General features: G+C 40.4%; 1 pseudogene; it reads left to right on the top strand.

The window, feature by feature from the left end:
* Nucleotides 1-10721: 10721 nt before the first annotated feature.
* Nucleotides 10722-12144, top strand: LOC609762 (annotated as a pseudogene).
* The last annotated feature ends 454 nt before the right edge of the window (nucleotides 12145-12598 follow it).

Genomic DNA, 12598 nt, shown 5'->3' on the forward strand with positions numbered 1-12598 from the left:
CTTATAGAGGTCTTATCTTCCCATCTAAGCATCTGCCCTGACCTGATCATTCTCATTTCCCTTACCTTGCTTTTTTTCTCTATAACCCTTATCCCCACCTAAATTGATATATTTACATCTTTGTTATCATATCTCTCCAATGAGATGTAAGGTTTGGGTAAAACCATGTTAATTCTCTACCATACTCATATGGCCATTTGTAAATGCCATGGCCTTTTAGGACTCACAAATATGGGCACACACAGAGGGGAAGGTTGGTTTTAGAGTGATCTTTACTAGGTAAAGGAGATGGGATAGAAGGAAGAAACTCAGGTATCTCCTGGGTCTGTACAAGACCTTTAATGTTACATCAAGTAAGTCCCTTTCCTGAAGTTGGAGTTATGGGGGGGCAGGGCAGCTTGTAATCCCTAGAGGCTAAAAGTGTCACTCTTTTTTCCAGTGAATCTAGAACAACTATGCCTAGAAAAGGTCTTGAGGGAAAAGCAAGGTATTTAATAGCTGTTCTTTCTTTCAATTCCTATGTGCATGTGTGTGTGCATGTGCATGCATGTACATGTGTACATGCTTCCAGCTAAGTTATGCCACAAGTTACTCTTCCCATAGTAGACAAATGAATCCTGTTGAAACATAAATCACATCCCTCCTGTAATGAAACGCTTTCCTACCTACAATCTCAGTCTTAGTAAACAGATATATCCTGCCAATGAGCTGCAAATTAGATGTTATCTGGGCCCTTTACCTCTCCATTTCACCTTTTACCACTTCCCTTGGTTGAGTTCACTCTAGTCATGCTAGCCTCTTCACTACCCAGACAGACATTCACTAGGCACATTCAAAAACTTCAGAGTCTTTGAATTAGTCATTCCTTTTGCATGAAATAATCACTGATAATAATTTACATTAGTAATGACAGAGTTATTTGTATGTTAATGAACCTAATACCTGCTCCCCCATTAGTCTGTTGATTCCTTACTGATAATTAATCACCCCTTATAAAAGGGGTTCATTGAATTTTTACCAACCCAAGCCCAAAGTCTGACACATATATAGGCATCAAATAAATGTTTATGGAAATGAATTTGAATCAGTTCCTAGCAGGATAAAGGATTATTCTTTTTTTAACCCAGCCTCTCTGGAAGAAACAGCAAGAGGAAACCAAGGTAAGAAAGAAAATACATAGGGAGCCAGACAAGCCAAATCCCTGCAGGAATATAAGCAGCAGTATCCAATTCAGCTAACTATCCCTCCATCCATTTAACAATCCAGTCATCTACCAGCCATCTATTCACCCAATTTTCTATCCACACAACTATCTATCTATCCAAATTATCCAGTATATCCACTCTTCTATTTCTTCACCCTTTGCAACTAACCATCCATCTTTTCAACTATTTACCCATTCATCTTTTCATCTAACCAACAGTTGACCCTACCATCTATTCATCCACCCACCCATTCATCTATTTCATTATCCATCTACCTACCATTTATCAATTTAGTCATCCACACAGCTGTTTGTCTACCTATATATGTGTGTGTATATGTGTGTGTATATATATATATAAACATCATCCAATTATCCATCCATCTATTCATACATACAAAAATTCATACCATCATCCAACCAGCTACCTCCTTTTCCATCAACCATTCATTTATCCAATCATTAACTTGCTTTTTCACTAATCCATTTTTATATCTATCTATTCAATGGTCTGACATTCCCTTCATTCATCCAACCATTTATTCATCCATCTGTACATTCACAAATCCATTCGACAACCATTTGCCAACCCCAGACTTTTCTCAGAAGCTCACTTTCTCTCTCTCTCTCTCTGTATATATGTTTATGTGTGTGTGTGTGTGTGTGTGTGTGTGTCTGGTGTGTAAAACCTGGTGCCTCAGTGGCCAGGGTAAATGACTGTAGAACAAACTGCCCATTTCATAAACACTTATGGAGCTCTTGCTCTGTACCAGCTCATGGAAGAGAGCAACACCTATAGATACATACAGTCTATTCTGGCACCTGATGATTCTGTTCAGTTCATGCAAATATGTGGCAGTTGTACCAGGACCCTTACCATGTGCCAAGACCAATAAGATGAATGAATAAAATATACGCTTGTTTTCTAGGGCCCCAATCTGAGCAATAGGGACTTTCAAGGAGGGATATAGGGTCAGAGGACCAGAATTCTTTTAAATTAGTTTGGCATCTTCCACCTAATAATATCCCCAAACCCAGTTCCTTCTGTGAACTCTCACAGGGCCTCCTTGGTTCCTCTCCCCATAGACACACTGAGGATCTTCCTAATTCAATGCAAAGGAAAAGAAAGTGAGGCCCAAAGGTAAGAGGTCTCCATCCTGCCGTGCTTACTTCCACAGAAAATCTGATACAGGTACAGAAGGAAAACTTGCAGCATCAACTGAGCCAAGTGTTTTATGAGAAGCACTATTCTGCACTCAGCAAAAGTCTCTTCTTCCACAGCAGAATGGAGGGAAGTTGAAGGAGGAAGTTGGGGAATGGACTGATGACCCCCAACCCTTGTGGCTGGCCTTCTAGGAAGCTATTCAAAGAGGAGAACAGGAAGGCAAAGGCATTACTGGAGGCAGCTTCCAGGCAAAACCAGCAACTGCAGCACAAGTGCAAGAGGTGGGCAGTGAGCATCCTTATAAAGGGCTATCTGTAAGGAAAGCAGAAAAGAGTCAGACTCAGACCTCTCCTGGGAAAAATGTCCTTGGGGAGCATGGACTGAGGTCCTCAGACATACAAAACCCATACCTTCAACCAGCCTTCTTCCTTCCCTTCTCTTTATTCTTCCTTTCCTCCTCTCTTATCTTTCTTTTCATCCCCACCCTGAGATTTTTTTCTCCATCCCTCTCCTTCTTCCCTTCCCCCTCAATATAGAATCCTTCCTTTCCTCTTCCCCCCTTCCATCACCTGTTCCCCCTTCTCCTCTATCTCCTTATACTCCCCCCTTCACTCCTAATCCTCTTCTATGATATTTTCCCTCCCACATTCCCTCACTTCTCTTCTCCTTTTCTCCTCACCTCCTATTCTCTCCTCTTTCTCTCTTCTTTCTTTTTCTTCTTTGTATAACCTTTATCTCCCTTTTACTCCTCCCCTATCTCACTATGTGTGCAGGATGATGGCAGAGATAAAGAAGCTGGGTATGCAATTCCTCAGAAACTTATATTGCCTCAGAAGGAGCCAACAAAGAGGTAGGGAGGCCAGGGAAGGAGGAGGAGGGCAAAGAAAGAAACAGGGAAATGGAAAGAATATGGTTTGTGCCCCTAAGTGCATGGATTCCTGTGAAGGGACAAGCAGGCAAGCATGGAACTGCTACATAGGAGCAGAAGAGTTCATGAAAGCCTATCTGAGCACTTTGTGCAGGAAGGGCGTCCCTACAAGAGGACATACTGGTGCATAGGTACTGGAATCACTGAGGCACTGGAAATACAGAGAGGTGCTAATTTAAGGGTGTGAGTGCCAGGGTTCTAGGAGACTGCACACCCCAGAGCTCAAGGTCCCCACCTCACAACCCTCTCATTCCTTAGGTACAGTGCTTTCCACAGAAAATCCAGAAGCTCCCTTCAGGACCAAGGAGACCAATTCAGAACTGATCCCAGGAAGGGCCACTTACTTTCCTAGGAAGGGAGTAAAATAACCTCGAGTAAATGTAGTCAGGAAATTAATGACCTTTAAGCTGATCTGTAATGTAAATTAATGGCATTTTTCATGTAAATGACAATGCACTAATAAACAATCTTTTACTTGCATATTTGTACACATGTCCATTTATTTCCTTTAGAATAAATTGTTGAAAGGACACTGCTGATTCAGTGATTCTGCATATTTAATATTTGATGAACCTTGACTTCCATAAAGATTGAATCACCTCACAGTACAATCAGCAGTTTATAAGAGTGATTGTTTCACCACATTTACATCATTTTAGGATTTTCATATAGGTGTCATCATCACCTCCTTTCTACAGGTGAAGAAAGTATGGATTCCAGAGGTTTGGTAGCAATAACCAGATCACTCACAGGTTAGTGGAGGAGCCATACTTTTCACCATAGAAATGTTTGTGTCCAGAGCCTCTGAACTTCATTGAAATTCTGGGTGTCATTAATCATTGCTACTCTGAAGACCTAGGTTCACTCGCTCTTTATTTCAATGCGTCATCTCTTTTTTCATGATCTATCAACCAGGATTGGGATTAAAAGAGCAAAAGAAAACATAAGTAAAAGGTTAAGCAGTTTTCAGCCTTTGTGTGGGTTTTTCTGTACTGATAGTAATTCTCTCCTTATTAAAATGACCAAAACAAGAAATCCAAGGCCATCTTTCTGATCAGAGATGAGTCCTCTTTAAAATAATTTGATTTGATGAATCAGGTCTGCTAGAGATGGTTCAGCTACTACTTTCCCTGTGATATGAAAAAGTTCCCTCGCGTCTTTCTGACTACTCTGGATTTCTTGCCCTGATGTCACACCACTCTACCTCCACCATTTCTGAGCCTCCTGATGTTCTTCCCATAGGGCATTTTGGTTCCAGCCTAGTGAGCCTCAGCCATCAGCACTCAGGCCTCAACGGAGGGGATCCTGCTCTCTTACCTCCACCTCTTTACTCCAGGCATGGATTGGGACTTTTCCAGATCTCCCACTTCACAGCAGATACCAGGTTGTGATATTTAATGAGATGTTATTCACACTTCTTGCACTGTGGGGGAGAAGTGTAAAATAAATACTAGGACTTAAAAACCAACTTTTCATAGACCTCATGTCAATGGACCTGTTCAGACAGGTCCATTCTGGGATCTCTCACTAGGCCTGTTTCTTGCCTGGATGCCAGCTTGCCTCCAAATGGCCAGGGGCAGTTTACTACCCCACCACCAAGATGTTCTATGAGACTTTATACCTGGGAATCATGACCAAGCTTGCTAACAGCCCAAAAGAGAATGTTGGAAAAATTTCCTTATCTTGTATAAGAAGGGGGAATTTATAATACCCTCATTTTAGGCTTCAGGACTCACCTTCATCTAAAATGTGTAACAATAGACCATTCTTTTTCAGAAGAAACCCCATCCAGACACCTAACAGGTGGTCTGAGAAGATATTTACAAAATGATCTGACATATATTTTCCCATAGTTAGGTTATTACTGCTCTTAAATAGCACAAAAGAGGTTGTTTCCTTCTTTTGTCTTTTTTCTCTATACCCCACTTATCATTCACTGAGCTTCTATATAAATGCCAGGTGCTAAGCATGATATTTTCTCTTATTCATTTTCAGGGAAAATCAGAAGGTACATTATTATTAATATTCTCTATGCCTTTTGTACCAGGTCGCATTAACCTTTCCAAAATAATAAAATAATCTGAGCATCTCTCCTATTCTAGCCATTGCAGTAGAAGCAGTGTGCCACAGTGGTTACAAGATTGGGCTTTGAAGGGAGACTGGAGGAAAATCCTGCTTTTGTTATTTGTGTGAATGACTATCAGTATATCACTGAACCTATCAATACCTTTATTGAGGAAATTGGAACTAATAGGGACTTTACTTTGATCATTAATTTATATAATTAAATATAATTTATTAATATAATTGAAGAATTTCGAAGTGTTTGTCCTATGGTTAAACATTAGCTATCACTGTACCACTGGTAAATATGTCTCAAATGTGTTATATTTCAGAGAATTCAACATTGCAGCACCATCTCCATGCCTCTTGGAATTTATGTGATAATGACCACTACTTTATTCAGTCCTTACCCTTGAAATGTGAAGCCAGAATTACCCCATGTGAAAAAGCTCCTTATATGAACATGTGCAGATGTGGAAGTCTGAGAGAAAACCCCAGAATGTAAAATCTTTCCAATGGGTGTTCTTAGGGAGGTGGCAACACTGAGACCTCAGGTAAATGTATTTTTTTCTCCAAATTTGAACTACAAAACCAGGGAAAATATTTTCAAAGTCTTTAAAACTTAAGAATAAAACTATTAAAATATTATAATAATTACAGAAAAAAATGATCAATCCCAAAGGTAAATATTTGAGCAACCATGGAAACAGTTACTATCAGTATCAGTACCCATTCCAGAACTGTCCAGGGTATAAAAAGTCTTACCAAGGGGATTATGCATATGTCAGATCCCATTTGCAAGGCTTTAACAATTGCTAGATAAAAACAATGGGCTATTTTATCCTGATGCCATAAAAAAGGTAAATTATATGCAAATTTCATGTCAGCTGTCCCCTGGTCCTTGAAATCTGAACTATGGGATCATTTTCACTCTGCATCATTTTGATGGACCCAGGAATCAGCCATTTGTTAGGCATGGACACATACATATGCATGCACAGCTGCATTTCCCCTGCCCAAACACACCCACACATATACGCATACCTCCTTTCTCATAAGATCTTCTTTGGCTTTGACTGATTTAGGATTGAGCTTGTGTGGCCCAGTGCTGGACAATGCAAGCTGAAGGGAAGTCTGCTGAGGTGATTTCTGAATATATTTCTGTGATTTAAAAAAAAAAAAAAGAAAAGAAAAGATGCTGTAAGAGACCAAATCTTTCAGCCTTTGTATACTGCCCTGTCTGGATTTAGGACCAGAAATACTGCAATCAAACCCTTAGTCCCATACAACTCAACAGCACAAATAAAATCATCATGGAAAGAGAGTGATATGCAGCAATATTTTACTTTGTGCATAACAGAAATATATCAACACTGGCATGGGAAGGTAGTTTATACACTATAAAATATCAGAATTGATAAGCTCATTTGTTTTTCAGATGAAAAAAAAAAGCCTGGTCAGCTGTGTTCCAAAACCTTCACTGACACTTTATTTTAAATGCTGTGCTAGGAGTATGAAGGACACAGAGATGATACATAATGTGAGAAACAAAGGGAGAAAGAAAAATTAAATTTCCTTACTACTCACAGCCTATTGACAAGTCCTTGAAACAGGAGAGTGACATTCCTCTAGGAACTCAGCTGCCCCATGTTAATACTTTGCTAAGGGCAAAAGGCAATCTTAGCCCAACCTCAAGGATCCTGTAGGTCTTCTTTAACATATAAAAATTCCTTTCGAAACTTCCTTTATCTCTACTTCCCAAAATACATATTGGTAATCATCCCCCCAGCATATGGCCCACTGATATATGTCTGAAGGGTCTCATGACTATGGTTTTATTAGACAGTAATAAATAACCTTTCCCAACAATAGCTAGCCCTGTTGAGGTCCCGGAAACCTTGCTTCCAAAATTCCTTAGAGACTCATGCTATCCCCAACTCCCCTCTCAACTTGAAAGTATATAATGGGCCACTCCTCAGGATTCAGATGCATTTCCTTCTGCCCACGTGTCCTGTCTCTGTGCTTTAATAAAACCACCTTGCACCAAACACATCTCAAGAATTTTTCTTGGCTGTTGGCTCCAAACCCAACATCTTTCCTACATCAGTGCACACAGGATGTTTCTCAGGGAGCTCAATAATATGGAGGCATAACATAAATATCATTTCTATAATTTATAATGAATATTAATTGTGTGTTTAACTCTTTATGTTTGTTATTTCCCAAAGACCTAAGAGAAACATGTTATTATTCCCCTTCTACAGTTGAAGAAATAGGCTGAAATGAGTTAGGTAAATTAGGTAGTTAAGCAGTAGAACTTGGATTCATATTCAGACCTATTGAACTCCAAAGGCAGGCTTTTATTCATTCACCAGGGAAACACTACTTATGATATAGTTGTTGAGATGTAGATGTCATTTCTGAAGACAGAGTCATCTTCCTACCAACACTAAAAAGTTGTGGCATCCCTCAAAAGACCTGTGGAACTTGGGGACAGTTAAACTCCTGCTACCATACTAATGCTCTTGCTGTTTCCTTTGCAGTGTATAATAAACATGATTCATTAAGTTTGATTATCTACTTTTGGCACTTACCAATCTCCGGCAAGCCAATGTGATTTGTTGCTTGGCTATCTCCACTGGAATTTTGGTACTCCATGCTACTTTCTATAGGGTTAAGTGTATTCCCTGAAACTAACACTCTGTAACAAAAAACTTTGCTTTCAAGTATTTTTGAGATAAAGAGATAATTGCTATAATCTCATACTATTTACTAAGAATGATGGCTTCTGAGGGGATTTTTTGGTTCAAAGCTGGTAACTTAGTAAGAGAATGTAGATAGGAGATGAGAAAGAAAGCAGATTGTCATCTTTTAAAACAATATGAAGGATGATGTCTAGTAGGAGGATATTGGAGAGGCAACTGGAGTTAGAGGTGGTCAACGGGCAATGGAAGCTTTGGAACCAAATATGGGGTGGTGGACACCCAACAGAAGATCTTTATGAAAGAGATTAATTAGTCTGTTGCAGTTTTTTTTTAAAGAGATATACTTGCCTGGTGTTCACCAAATCTCAAGCACTATTCTAAGGACCTTAAGTCATTTAGACCTAATTACAATCCAGTGTGTTAGCTTCCACTATTATCTTCATTATATAGATGAGGGAACTGAGGAGAGAGAGATTAGTACAATGGAAAATACACATTTAGTAATTGATGGGAAGAGAGAAGAGACTGAGGGATGCTGTGTGGAGGTGTGGAGTGTCAGAGCATGGAGGACTTTGTGGACAGCTGTTGCTTCATGAGGAATATTAGAAAGAGCAGCATTATGTTTAGAGGGGATTTTATGGAGGTTCTCCCATGGGTTATGTTCTGGAAATGCTCTTGTTCATTTCACTATAAAAGCCTACATGTGGATTAAATCTTATTTTTAAAATAATAAACAAATATATTGGTATTAAACAATAAACACAACAATTTTGTTCATGACCTGCTGGGCACCAATCATGGCTCACATGCTACCCTTTAAGCAGCACTGACTTTGTGAAAAGATAGCAGCTTTTGATATTAGGTAGAGTTGGGCTGGAATTTCAAGTCTCACATCTAATGCATTCAATTTTGTAATATCTATAAAAATGCTCATTCAGGCTAATGAAAATTTAGTGAAGGAAATGCATATACATCTATTAGCATACTTCCCAACATACATTAAATGTTTATATATCTTACTGTCTCTCTCTCCACTCCCTTATTTTCCATCTCACCTAAACCTATTTTTTCCTTTTCTCTCTTAGCTATATTGAACTACTCTGTAGGATTCCTAAATCAGATGCACTTTCTTTTATCTTTGTATTTTTGCATATGCTGTTCCCCTTCCAAGAACTCCTTCTTGCTATCTGCCACTTCTTCACTTGTCAATATTCCATATTCACCTTGCAGAACCAAATTTTTTTCTCTCCATTTAAGCTTTCCCTGATTCCTTCAAGCAGTGTGAGATGACTCCCATCTGTGCACTAATCCCTGTGTTTCTCATGTCTCTTCCTTGGGTATGAACCCTGACTCTAGTTATTTTACCTACGACCTACCCTGTCCAAACTCCCTTTCTTTTTTTTAAATTTATTTTTTATTGGTGTTCAATTTACTAACATACAGAATAACCCCCAGTACCCGTCACCCATTCACTCCCATCCCCCGCCCTCCTCCCCTTCTACCACCCCTAGTTCGTTTCCCAGAGTTAGCAGTCTTTACGTTCTGTCTCCCTTTCTGATATTTCCCACACATTTCTTCTCCCTTCCCTTATATTCCCTTTCACTATTATTTCTAGGGATGTGAAAGTGTAACTGGGCTAGGGTATCTGAAACCAAAACTGAGTCTGGGAAGGGGTAGACAGATTTTGGAGATTTTACTACTAGTTCCAGAGCATGCATATTGGGAGAATCTTAGGTGAATCTTAAGTTCAACAGCAATGCTGTGTTGATACCAAATAATTCCATCAATGATTGGTTTGAAGGGTCAGGACATAGAGGTGGGAGAATTAAGATTGAGCACTATAGTAGGCTAAATAATGGGCCACCAAAGATATCCACGTCCAATTGCCAAAACTTGGGAATATATTTCCTTACATGACAACAGGGATATTGCAGGTATAGTTTAGTGGGGAGATTATCCCGAATTATCCATGTAGGCCCAATGTAATCATATGAGTCCTTTTGAGAGGGAGGCAAGAGGCTCATAGTTAGATTCAGAAAAGGAGACCACAGAAGCAAAGGTCAGAGAAGAGATAGAATTGAATATGCTATACTACTGGCTATGGAGAAATGGCCCATGAGCCAAGGAATGTATAAGGTCCCTAGAAGATGAAAAAGAGAAAGGAATAGTTTGCCTCTTAGAGCCTCCAGAAGGAACACATCCCTACTGACACTTTGATTTTTATCCCAATAAGAGCATTTCTGAGTTCTGACCTCCAAAAATGAAGCAAAATAAACTTGTGGATTTTTTAAGCCATTAAGTTTGTGGAAATTCACCATGGTGACAATGGGAAACTAATTCAGGAAGGAACAATTGGGCACAGAATATAGGGTCTAAAAGTTAAAGGTAGAATCTGGGATGGGTCTCTGGAACTCTGTAGGTAGCAAAGTAGCTGTAGCAGTTTGTATGCTACAACTTGAACTGACCCAGTCCATCCAAGGTCACTTGAATGTGGAAAATAAGGGCATACACACAGACACACAGAGTATATGAAAACCATGGAAAATGCCAAAATGTGGCAGGTTCTCTTACATCAACCACCTAAGAGTCACGCTATAAGAAGCAACAAACTCTCCTCTTCTCTGCCATCTGCCCAGCAGCTGCAAAGCAGCAACCATGCGTGAATGCATCTCCATCCACGTTGGCCAAGCTGGTGTCCAGATTGGCAATGCCTGGTGGGAGCTCTATTGCCTGGAACACGGCATTCAGCCCAATGGCCAGATGCCAAGTGACAGGACCATTGGGGGAGGAGATCACTCCTTTAACACCTTCTTCAGTGAGACAGGTGCTGGCAAGCATGTGCCCAGGGCAGTGTTTGTAGACCTTGAGCCCACAGTAATTGATGAAGTTCACACTGGCACCTACCGCCAGCTCTTCCATCCTGAGCAGCTCATCACAGGCAAGGAAGATGCTGCCAATAACTATGCCTGAGGGCACTACACCATTGGCAAGGAGATCATTGACCTTGTCTTGGACCAAATTTGGAAACTGGGTGACCAGTGTATGGGTCTTCAGGGCTTCTTGATTTTCCACAGCTTTGGAGGGGGAACTGGTTCTGGGTTCACCTCCCTGCTGCTGATGGAATGTCTCTCTGTTGATTACGGCAAGAAGTCCAAGCTAGAGTTCTCCATCTACCCCACCCCCTAGGTGTCCACAACTGTAGTAGAGCCCTACAACTCCATCCTCACCACCCACACCACCCTGGAGCACTCTGATTGTGCCTTTATGGTAGACAATAAGGCCAACTATGATATTTGTCATGGAAATCTCGATATTGAATGCCCAACCTACACTAATCTAAATAGGTTGATAGGTCAAATTGTGTCCTCCATCACAATTTTCTTCCCTCAGATTTGACAGAGCCCTGAATGTTGATCTGACGGAGTTCCAGACCAATCTGATGCCCTATCCCCATATCCACTTCCCTCTGGCCACATATGCCTCTATCATCTCTGCTGAGAAAGCCTACCATGAACAGCTTTCTGTAGCAGAGATCACCAATGCATGCTTTGAGCCAGCCAACCAGATGGTGAAATGCGATCCTTGCCATGGTAAATACATGGCTTGCTGCCTGTTGTACCATGGTGATGTGGCTCCCAAAGATGTCAATGCTGCCATTGCCACCATCAAGACCAAGCATACCATCCAGTTTATGGACTTGTCCCCACTGGCTTCAAAGTGGGCATTAACTACCAGCCTCCCACTGTGGTACTCAGTGGAGACCTGGCCAAAGTACAGCAAGCTGTGTGCATGCTGAGCAACACCACAGCCATTTCTGAGGCCTGGGCTTGCCTGGACCACAAGTTTGACCTGATGTATGCCAAGCATGCCTTTGTTCACTGGTATGTGGGTGAGAGTATGGAGGAAGGAGAGTTTTCTGAGGCCCATGAGGGCATGGCTGCCCTGGAGAAGGATTATGAGGAGGTTGATTGTGGATTCTGTTGAAAGAGAGGGTGAAGAAGAGGAGAGGAATACTAAACTTAAAAATGTCACAAAGGTGCTGCTTTTACAGGGAAGCTTATTCTGTTTTGAACATTGAAAAGTTGTGCTCTGATTAGTTAATTTGTATGTAGCAGTGTATACTGTCATAGACAATTACTGACCTATGCTTTAAAACACAATGCTTTGTTACAGACCCAAGCTGTCCATTTCTCTGATGGGTTTGAATAAAGTATTCCCTGTCTTAAATGAAAAAAAGGCCAAAATGTAATAACTGCCTCTATATGGAAAATGTATATTCTAGTAACAATTATAGGTTCCAGCACCACACACATGGAATTTTTGTTATATAGTATCTGTAGAATCCTTATGTATGACAGAAAAGTGATAAAATAAAACTTAAATAAAAAAGAAATATACCTATAATAGAGATTAATGATGGAATTGAACCATGCCACGGCATGTGATGGTGTTGAAGAGTTATGTGTGGGCAAGAATGGCTAGAGACCTCTCTACATTAAAAAGAACTTCCGTGATAGAAGTAATAACATGTA

This window comes from Canis lupus, chromosome X, assembly GCF_011100685.1.
Source record: "Canis lupus familiaris isolate Mischka breed German Shepherd chromosome X, alternate assembly UU_Cfam_GSD_1.0, whole genome shotgun sequence".
Classification (NCBI taxonomy): Eukaryota; Metazoa; Chordata; class Mammalia; order Carnivora; family Canidae; genus Canis; species Canis lupus.